The sequence below is a fragment of the Triticum aestivum genome, chromosome 1B (assembly GCF_018294505.1).
Source record: "Triticum aestivum cultivar Chinese Spring chromosome 1B, IWGSC CS RefSeq v2.1, whole genome shotgun sequence".
Lineage (NCBI taxonomy): Eukaryota > Viridiplantae > Streptophyta > Magnoliopsida > Poales > Poaceae > Triticum > Triticum aestivum.
In genome coordinates, this window is record NC_057795.1 from 649,722,926 (window position 1) to 649,734,412 (window position 11,487).

Genomic DNA, 11,487 nt, shown 5'->3' on the forward strand with positions numbered 1-11,487 from the left:
AAAGCTTAGGTACCGAGTGATACCAGAGAATAGTAGAGATGTGAGAGATAATGAAAACCGCGTAATGTATAATGATAGGGAGAGTGTGACACTTCTTAAGGGAGACGTCGAGAGACCATGTTTGCGAGGATAGGAGAAACATGAAGTGAGTGTGCGGGTGAGCTGGAGAAAAGAGAGTGATAGCTACCTGAAGGAGCATGCATGCGAGAGAGATGGGCGTGAAAGGAGTGAACAAAAAAGGGATTCAAATACTTGAATTCGAGATGATGATACATGTAATCCATACTCGAACCAAAATTGATCTATCAAACATGCATACTCATATGAATTCACGCACATCTATGTATTTAATATGTAGATATTACTGATCCATACATTTTAGTAGAACATAATTTGGTTAATTTTTTTTTAATTCAACCTTAAGATTTCGCGTTGTATTTGTAAATCATAATATACATATAAAGGAGCAGAATTCTTTGTTGTGCTTTTGAAAGTATATATAAAAAAATGATGTATATAGAATGTAATTCCAATTGAAAATGGATCCCGCCCGGAAAAAAAATAGTAGAATACAAACGGGATTCGAATTGAGTTGGCACAGTAAACGTGCACTGTGCAAAATTTGAACGAAGCGGGGAAAGTTGCAGTAACCGCCCGAAACCAAAATCTGCGAGATGGAAATCACTACTGCCTATCCCTGCCACGCAAAGCCTATCTGCTGGATATCTATAGGTTTTGATAGGGGTAGGTTTGTAATTTCACCCAAATGTGACGTAACCGCCTCTCACCCGGATTCATACACGGTGGGCGCCAAAACACAGTGTGCCCTCGTCCGAAATCGACTCCCTCCCCGATTCATATTCATACACGATGGGCGCCAAAAACAAACTCTCGTCGGCAAATATTCGGTGTATGCGAGATTACAGTCCTATCCCCAACCGACTAATGTTGTTGTGATGTAGTAGAAATTTGAAATGGGGACTAAGTTTGTAAATGTCCTCGCATTTGAGACAAGAGTGCCCTGAATACATGGTTCCCCCCCCCTTCCTCTCTACCTCCCTTTTCCCCATTCGTACTCCGTGGGCGCCAAAACACCCTCTCCACCCCACCCTCCTCCGTCCGCCGCCGTCCAACACACCATCCACCGCCGTCCTCCTCCACCATGCCGGAGCTGATACCCCGACGCCGTCGTCCATTACAAGAGATCGACCTCTCTCATCCACGCCTTCGGACCGAGATCCTTGCATCCCGTCCTCTCGCTTCATCCCCGCCGTCATCCACCTTGCCGGCGCCGCTCCTACGACCGTCTCGTCCACGGCGCCCCGCCGCCACCGTCTACCCTCCTAGATCTTCTTCCATGCCGCCGACAGCCATCGCTACCGCAGCACCGTCAAATTCTCAGCAGATGCGTACACGGTGCCGTACCAGAGGCGGTACTCTTTCGTATCTGCTCAACTTATTTATCGCAGCAAAAAAATAGATCGCCCCTGCTTTACTCTGATTTCTTGTCTTGGTTGCGAAGTTGCCTTTGTCCGGTTTGCACCTTCAAATCCTCCATGGCACGCTCAACACTATACTCCCAATGCTTATGGTTTTCCCCTTTTATATTCCACACTAGTTAAATCACAGTAGTATAAATTTTAAAATTGGGTCAGTCGATTTTTCAGAGCTCGCCGGAGTTCGCCGGTGTGATCCAAGGGGCTCGGGTGGTTGTGGGGCCTCGCCAAACGAAGAAAACTCGACGCGGGTGGGGGTGGGGGTGGCGGAGGAACACAAGCGGTGGGGGCCGGTGGTCCGGCCGGCGGCCCGTGCGGTGTTCTGTATGGGAAGAATCAGAGACGAGGAAGAAGAAGGGTTAGGAGATGTAGGAACTTCATCCAACCGCCTGAAATGGTCGAGAGACAGCTGGGAGTTGCATTCTTAATGCGCTCTGGTTCATCATGTGTGGGCACTGCGCAACCAACATTTTATTATCCAAAATCTGCTTTCTCTTCTTTACCATGTTCCTCTTCCGTTCTTCTTTAATATGTACTCTCTCTGTTCCTAAATACAAGTCTTTGTATAGATTCCACCATGGACTACATATGGAGCAAAATGAGTGAATCTACACTCTAAAATGTATCTGGATACATCTATATGTGATCCATAGTGGAAATCTCTACCAAGACTTATATTTTGGAACGGAGGGAGTATGCTAGTAGTACAGTATGTTCCTTGTACTGAAGATGAGCAGGGACATTTGCAGTGTAGAGGTCTATACGGTCGGTTCTGATGGACACTTTGAGCCTCTTTGATTCGTAGGATCTTGTAAACATAGGAATAGGTTTTGTAGTGGTCTGCCCACTTGAATCCTATAAGAATAGCAAGGAAATGCGCGGAGCTGTGTAGCCTTTGAGATTTATACTTATATTAACAGTACCGCACCTTCACTTGAAGAGAGCTGGTATCCGAAGCCTTTCTAGCCGTACCGGCAATACTAGCACATATATTCCAGCAAGTTCCACTTTGCTGATTTTACTCTGATGCTTAAGGTTTTCCCGTTATATCTACACTATGATCTGTGTAGCTGTCGCACTAGCAGCAGTCCACTCTTGAAGCTAAACACTGCAATGAATTACAAAATTGGCACCAAGGCATTGAGTGCCATTCTGGATGCAATGAAACTCATACGCTCCCCACCTGTTGACTCTTGTTCAAAATATGATCCTAATAACTATTCTAACCACGAGGAGTTAAAGGCAGATGGCTTGTCCTGTTCACCCATCAAGGTGCTTGTTCTAATTTGGCAATATTTTATTGATTGCGGGTATCTTGCATATGGTGTCTTGCATTTCTTCTACTTTGTTGCACTGCCATCTGCTTAGTTTACTCATCATATATGTCGAGATGCCATGCCCATCCATTATTAATACAGATTCCATCTGTCATCATACCATGTTTTTCCACTCAAATGCTGTTCGTGTGCATTAGACATCAAAAAGGAAGAGGGTGATTGCCGAACCTGAAGGAGCACCAGCAAAGTCCTTGAAAAACGTGGTGGTGCCGGAGAAATCAGACAACACCCCACTTATATTGGCTGTACAACCAGTGACACAAAACGTAGGACCAACTCCAGCAGACTGTACCCATACTTCACTGGCCACACCACTAGCCCCACCACACAGGACCTGCACTCCAGCAAAAGGTATACCGATTTCATTTTCCATAGCACCAGTTGTACCACAGAAAAATCTCACTCCAGCAAAAAGTACAGCAAGTCCACCGGCCGAAGACCTATCCTAACTGCAGAGACGGCCAATTCCTGCAGATTGGAACCCCATTCCATTTATTCCCAGTTTAAAATACAATGCTTTCAATGTTGTTAGGGACTACGTGCATATATTCCCATCATGGGAAGATTATTGTGAAGACAAACACCATTTTCACATCTTCCTGTCCAACTTACGTGTAAGTGCTATTTTTCATGGTTATTATTTTCCTGTTTTCTGCTGATTGAACACATCAATGATTTACATTACATTGTTGTAACTAGGCGAGGGTCCATCTAGATAGTCATGATGAGCAAAGCTTGCTTGTGCTTTTCAAGGAAGCATTGCAGCAGTATCGGTGTTACCTGAGGAAATCACACTTTGGTGGCAAATCTATAAACGAATTTCTGGTGAAGTCTCATGTGCTAAATTTAGAAGACATTGAATGGAAAAACCTTGTTATGCACTGGTCTTGTTCCCAGGATGAGGTATTGTCTATGAAAACACATGACAATTTGAACTTCTACTTTTCCGCATGTGCCTTACGGATCTTGTTTGCAGGAAATCTGCTCGAAGAAGAATTCCGGTTTGAAAAGAACGACAGGATATCGCAAATATGCTGCCCGCTGCTTTGCTCTTGTTAGTACCTGTTGTCCTGTATCACTGTTCTTACATACATACCTGGTTCATTATGTGACAGCAGTATGCATGATAGCTTGCTTATCAATTGTTCGCTCCAAATTATCTGATCTGTATGAATGGTTACATTAGTGTAGAATATATCCAATGCCAATGTTTTTTTTAGCTCTGCATTGTTCTTGTAAGTACATGTTGTCCTTTATCAGTGTACTTATAATGGCAGGTAGTTGTTCATGTACCATCACTCTGCAGCTTATTTTCCTTTGCCCTCCATTTTCTACACATCAGATCTATATTTACTCTTACCATAAGGTTGGTACTGAAGAAGTTTAGTTGTGCATTGCTCTTGGCTGTACCTTTTGCCTGTATCGCTGCACTTACATTTATAGCTACTTGGTTATGTAGCATCACTCTTCATCTTATCTTAAATATTCTCCATTTTTCGTATATTATCACATCTATATTTACTCCTAACAAAATGTAGAATAAAGGCAATGCTTATGAAGAAGATTCTGTGGTAAACTTCTTGAATTCCCCCCCCCCTCAGCATGGACAAGGCCTTTATAGAGCCTGTCTTCACCAATAATGTAAGTTTGTCCATCTCAAGCCTTCAAACTTTGTTGTATATAGTTGGTTAGGCATGACTGCAACAGCTGTTTATTTTTGGTGTTTGCATCAAATTGCATGTTTAAAGTTTATTATGTAGTTCATAAACAAAAGTTTGTCCTTTCTCAATTTAAGTTTTCAGTTGTACAACCAAGTTCCTTATTCATACCATGTAAATTAAACTATACAGAGCAAGTGTTCTTCTTTTGCACTGCATGTATGCTTCTGTTCTTCATCCGTAATCAAGTGGTGTGGTGAACCTACCCGCTACAACACAATGTCATATTCTGCAATGTCTTAACTAATGTCATATCATTCTACTACTTCCTCCGTCCAAAAATACTTGTCATTGAAATGGATGTATCTAGATGTATTTTAGTTCTAGACACATCCATTTTGAGGACAAGTAATTCCGGACGGAGGGAGTATTATTTAAACCGTCTCTTTATTTGCCAATCTGAAATGGGATAAATTGACAACACACTAACCATTGATACTTATGAGTTCTTGATCTATATCCAGTGGTGTCGTGAAGCTGTCAACTCCTTCACAATGTCATTTCCTGCCATGTCTTGACCTGAACAATACCATATTGTGTTAATGCAATTTTAAACTATGTCACTTTATTCGTCAATAAGAAATGTGATGAATTGTCAGCACTGATACTTTTATGTGCAAAACTTGTCATCTGGCTGCTTGTTTATCTTTCAGAGTGAGGAAGATTTAAGTGTTGAACAAGCGCAGTCTCATCATCTTGCTCAGCTGCTTGCGCTGCAACTCCCCGGCTAACCTTTCTTGAACTCTATTGAAGTGCTGTCAGTTTTGTATATTATTTCGTCGGCGTGTTTATTTGCACTGGTGGCGATCTTTGATGCCCAGTGTATGTAATCTGCTGTCTGCTTGTGCTTTATTATCATAGTGGCGAACTTTGATACCCAGTGGATGTAATATGCTGTAATTTCTTTATTGTATAGTCTATGTTTTTTCTTATGCACGATGCTACAGTTATTTTACTTTATATATATCATGTCTTCGTAGTAAACCGGCCAAACCATAAAATTATGGTACATAATCGGGCCATCATGCAATCATGATGTAGGTTGGGCCGGAAACATGCCGAACAGCTAATGGGCCAGAAGCAGCCCGAAATGAACCCCGGCCCATGATTGTGCGAATCAAATCACGGGCTTTTAACAGGACAAAATTGTATCGGTCCTTGTTTTGCCCAATCAGATATCGGCTGGGAGCAGGCCAAATGCAAACCGGGCCATAATTAGGCCCAACTATATGACGGGCATTTAACAGGCCAAAATTAATATAGGGCCAAAATGTTAAACGGGTCCTTAAGAGGCCAAAACTAATGTCAGGCCGAATTACTAAGTGGGCCTCTAGCAAGTGGGCCCAAAAGCATAGTGTCCAGTTGACGGGCCGAATCTGATATCGGCCATAATTGAGCCCATAGCCTCTTAAAGGGCCGTACCTGATCTGGGCCGTAATTTGGCCCAGAACGTGGTAGGCTTTTAAAGGGCCGGATCTCAGATGGGCCACTATTAGGCCCGGAACGTGGCAGGCCATTAATGGACCGGATCAAATATGGGTCGGCATTTGGCCCAAAACATGGCAGCCAGTTAATGGGCCGGCCTACTAGGGTCCTCAAATTCTTGTGGGCCTACAGCTGGGACGGTCCATTAATGTTGGCGAAATCTCGTGGGCCTTTAGCTGGGTCGGCCCATTATGATCCGCAAGAATCTTATGGGCCTTTACCTGGGCCGGCCCATTATGGCACACAAAAATCTTGTGGGCCTTTACCTAGGCCGTCCCATTATGGCCCGAAAATCTTGTGGGCCGTTAGCTGGGCCAGCCCATTATGGTCAGCAAAATCTCGTGGGCCTTTAGCTGGTCCGGCCCATTATGTTCCGCAAAATCTTGTGGGCCTTTAGTTGGACGGCCCATTTAAACTTGATGGGCCGGTCCATGTGTCAACATATCATAGGCGCGTCTCGCCCATTGGATGAGTGACACCTGTGCCAGCGCGGACCTGACACGTGTCTCCTCCAGCCAATGATGATTTTACACGTGGAAAATCCCCATTGGTCGGGGCTGTTAACGGGTTATCGGATCCAAAACCCGACCCGATAGCTTAACGGCGTTCCGTTACGGTGGATGCCACGTGTCGGTCACCCTTGACGAAAGCACTTCTGTGACGAGCGATTTATCATCATGGAAGTGGACACTTCCGTGATGATAATTTTGGTAATGTCATGGAACACTTCTACGATAGCACAGGTATGACTATCTTGATTCTGTCATAAATTTATCATGGATGTACATGCATGACAAAAAACGCGACCTACTGTGACAAACACGTATCATCACGGAAGTGTATTTTTTTGTAGTGAATGCCTAACCCATAAACGATAGTGGTAATTCGATACGAGACATCATGGTATGCACCATATCCAATAGGGTGCAACTATGATATTCGGACACACCATCACACTATGGTGTTCCAGGTGGTATTAGTTGTGAAACAATTTCCACAATGTCTTAATTGTATACCAAAATCATAACTCAGATACTCATCTCTATGATCATATCATAGACATTTTATCCTCTTGTCACGACGATCTTCAACTTCACTCTGAAATAACTTGAACCTTTCAATAATTCAAACTTGTGTTTCATCAAGTAAATATACTTAGCATCTACTCAAATCATCTGTGAAGTAAGAACATAACGATATCCACTGCGTGCCTCAGCATTCATTGCACTGTAGACATCAAAATGTATTACTTCCAACAAGTTGCTTTCTTGTTCCATTTCACTGAAAACGAGGCATTTCAGTCATCTTGCCCATGTGGTATGATTTGCATGTCCCAAGTGATTCAAAACCAAGTGAGTCCAAATGATCCATCTGCATGGAGTTTCTTCATGCGTACATACCAATAGACATGGTTCGCATGTCTCAAACTTTTCAAAAATGAGTGAGTCCAAAGATCCATCAACATGGAGCTTCTTCATGCGTTTTATACCAATATGACTCAAATGGCAGTGCTACAAGTATGTTGTACTATCATTACTATCTTATATCTTTTGGCATGAACATGTGTATCACTACGATCGAGATTCATAAACCATTCATTTTAGGTGCAAGACCATTGAAGGTATTATTCAAATAAACAGAGTAACCATTATTCTCCTTAAATGAATAACAGTATTGCAATAGACATAATCCAATCATGTCTATGCTCAACGCAAACACCAAATAACAATTATTTAGGTTTAACACCGATCCCGATGGTAGAGGGAGCGTGCGATGTTTGATCACATCAACCTTGGAAATACTTCCAACACATATTGTCACCTTGCCTTTAGCTAGTCTCCGTTTATTCCGTAGCCTTTTATTTCGAGTTACTAACACTTAGCAACTGAACCGGTATCTATTACCATGGAGTTACTAGGGGTACTAGTAAAGTACACATCAATATAATGTATATCCAATATACTTCTATCGACCTTGTCTGCCTTCTTATATACCAAGTATCTAGGGTAATTTTGCTCCAGTGATCGTTCCCCTTATTACAGAAGCACTTAGTCTCGGGTTTGGGTTCAACCTTGGGTTTCTTCACTAGAGCAGCCACTGTTTTGCCGTTTCATGAAGTATCCCTTCTTGCCCTTGCCCTTCTTGAAACTAGTGGTTTCACTAACCATCAACAATTGATGCTCCTTCTTGATTTCTAGTTTCGCGGTGTCAAACATCGTGAATAGCTCAAGGATCATCATATTTATCCCTGATATGTTATAGTTCATCACCAAGCTCTAGTAGCTTGGTGGCAGTGACTTTGGAGAAACATCACTATCTCATCTGGAAGATTAACTCCCACTCGATTCAAGTGATTGTAGTACTCAGACAATCTGAGCACATGCTCAACGATTGAGCTTTTCTCCCTTAGTTTGTAGGCTAAGAAACTCGTCAGAGGTCTCATACCTCTTGACGTGGGCACTAGCCTGAAATCCCAATTTCAGCCCTTGGAACATCTCATATGTACCGCGACGTTTCAAAAATCGTCTTCGGTGCCTCAATTCTAAACCGTTTACCATTACTCAACTATCATGTAGTCATCAAAACGTGTATGTCAGATGTTCGCAACATCCACAGACGACGTTCGAGGTTCAGCACCCCGAGCGGTGCATTAAGGACATAAGCCTTCTGCGCAGCAATGAGGACAATCCTCAGTTTACGGACCCAGTCCGCATAATTTGCTACTATCAACTTTCAACTAAAATTTTCTCTAGGAACATATCTTAAACAGTAGAACTAAAGCATAAGCTACGACATAATTTGCAAAGACCTTTTAACTATGTTCATGATAATTAAGTTCATCTAATTATTTAATGAACTCCCACTTAGATAGACATCCATCTAGTCATCTAAGTGATACATGATCCGAGTCAACTTGGTCGTGTCCGATCATCACGTGAGACGGACTAGTCATCATCGGTGAACATCTTCATGTTGATCGTATCTACTATACGACTCATGTTCGACCTTTCGGTCTCTTGTGTTCTGAGGCCATGTCTGTACATGCTAGGCTCGTCAAGTCAACCTAAGTGTTTCGTGTGTGTAAATCTGGCTTACACCCGTTGTATGCGAATGTTAGAATCTATCACACCCGATCATCACGTGGTGCTTCAAAACAACGAACTTTCGCAACGGTGCACAGTTAGGGGGAACACTTTCTTGAAATTTTATTGAGGGATCATCTTATTTATGCTACCGTCATTCTAAGCAAATAAGATGTAAACATGACAAACATCACATGCAAATCATAAAGTGACATGATATGGCCAATATCATCTTGCGCCTTTGATCTCCATCTTGAGGCACGGCATGATCACCTTCGTCACCGGCATGACACCATGATCTCCATCATCATGATCTCCATCATCGTGTCTTCACGAAGTTGTCTCGCCAACTATCACTTCTACTACTATGGCTAACAGTTTAGCAATAAAGTAAAGTAATTACATGGCGTTATTCAATGACACGCAGGTCATACAATAAATTAAGACAACTCCTATGGCTCCTGCCGGTTGTCATACTCATCGACAACCAAGTCGTGATTCCTATTACAAGAACATGATCAATCTCATACATCACATATCATTCATCACATTATTTTGGCCATATCACATCACATAGCATACCCTGCAAAAACAAGTTAGACGTCCTCTAATTGTTGTTGCATGTTTTACGTGGCTGCTATGGGTTTCTAGCAAGAACGTTTCTTACCTATGCAAAAGCCACAACGGTGATATGCCAATTTCTATTTACCCTTCATAAGGACCCTTTTCATAGAATCCGATCCGACTAAAGTGGGAGAGACTGGCACCCGCTAGCCACCTTTATGCAACAAGTGCATGTCAGTCGGTGGAACCTGTCTCACGTAAGCGTACGTGTAAGGTCGGTCCGAGCTGCTTCATCCCACGATGCCGCCAAATCAAGATAACACTAGTAATGGTAAGCATATTTAACAAACCAACGCCCACAACTACTTGTGTTCTACTCGTGCATAGAATCTACGCATAGACCTAGCTCATGATGCCATTGTTGGGGATCGTTGCAGAAATTAAAAAATTTCTATGCATCACCAAGATCAATCTATGGAGAGACTAGAAACGAGAGAGAGGGGAGTGCATCTTCATACCCTTGAAGATCGTGATGCGGAAGTGTTACAAGAACGCGGATGAGGGAGTCATACTCGCAGCGATTCAAATCGCGGAAGATCCGATCTAACGCCGAATGGACGCCGCCTCCGTGTTCAACACACGTATAGCCCGGGGACGTATCCGCCTTCTTGATCCAGAAAGGGGAGAGGAGAAGTTGAGGGAGAGCTCCGACAGCACGACGGCGTGGTGGTGGAGCTTGCAGTTCTCCGGCAGGGCTACGCCAAGCACTACTGGGGAGGAGGTGGAGTTGGAGAGGGGGAGGGCTGTGCCAGGGGCAAGGGTGAAGCTCCCATGCGCCTCTCCACTATATATAGGGGTGGAGGGGGCTGGTTTCTTGCCCTCCAAGTACATTGGGGCGTTGGCAAAGGTGGGAGGAAAGAAATCCCATCATTTCCTTCCCCACTGATTGTTATCCCCCCTTTTTAGGGATCTTGATCTTATCCCTTCGGGATATGATTTTATTCCTTCTAAGGGGGGATCTTGGTGCGCCTTGAGCAGGGGTGTGGGGCCTTGCCCCCACTACCCACGTTCATGTGGGTCCCCACATGCAGGTGGGCCCCACTCCGGAACCTTCTAGAACCTTCCCGGTACAATACCGAAAAATCCCGAACATTTTCCGGTGGCCAAAATAGGACTTCCCATATATAAATCTTTACCTCCGGACCATTCCGGAACTCCTTGTGACGTCCGGGATCTCATCTGGGACTCTGAACAACATTCAGTAACTGCACACTAATTCCCATAACAACTCTAGTGTCACCGAACCTTAAGTGTGTAGACCCTACGGGTTCGGGAATCATGCAGACATGACCGAGACAGCTCTCTGGCCAATAACCAACAGCGGGATCTAGATACCCATGTTGGCTCCCACATGTTCCACGATGATCTCATCAGATGAACCATGATGTCAAGGATTCAAGCAATCCTGTATACAATTCCCTTTGTCAATCAGTACGTTACTTGCCCGAGATTCAATCGTCGGTATCCCAATACCTCGTTCAATCTCGTTACCGGCAAGTCACTTTACTCGTTCTGTAATGCATGATCCCATGACTAACTACTTAGTCAAAGTGAGCTCATTATGATGATGCATTACCGAGTGGGCCCAGAGATACCTCTCTGTCACACGGAGTGACAAATCCCAATCTCGATTCGTGCCAACCCAACAGACACTTTCGGAGATACCTGTAGTGCACCTTTATAGCCACCCAGTTATGTTGTGACGTTTGGCACACCCAAAGCATTCCTACGGTATCCGGGAGTT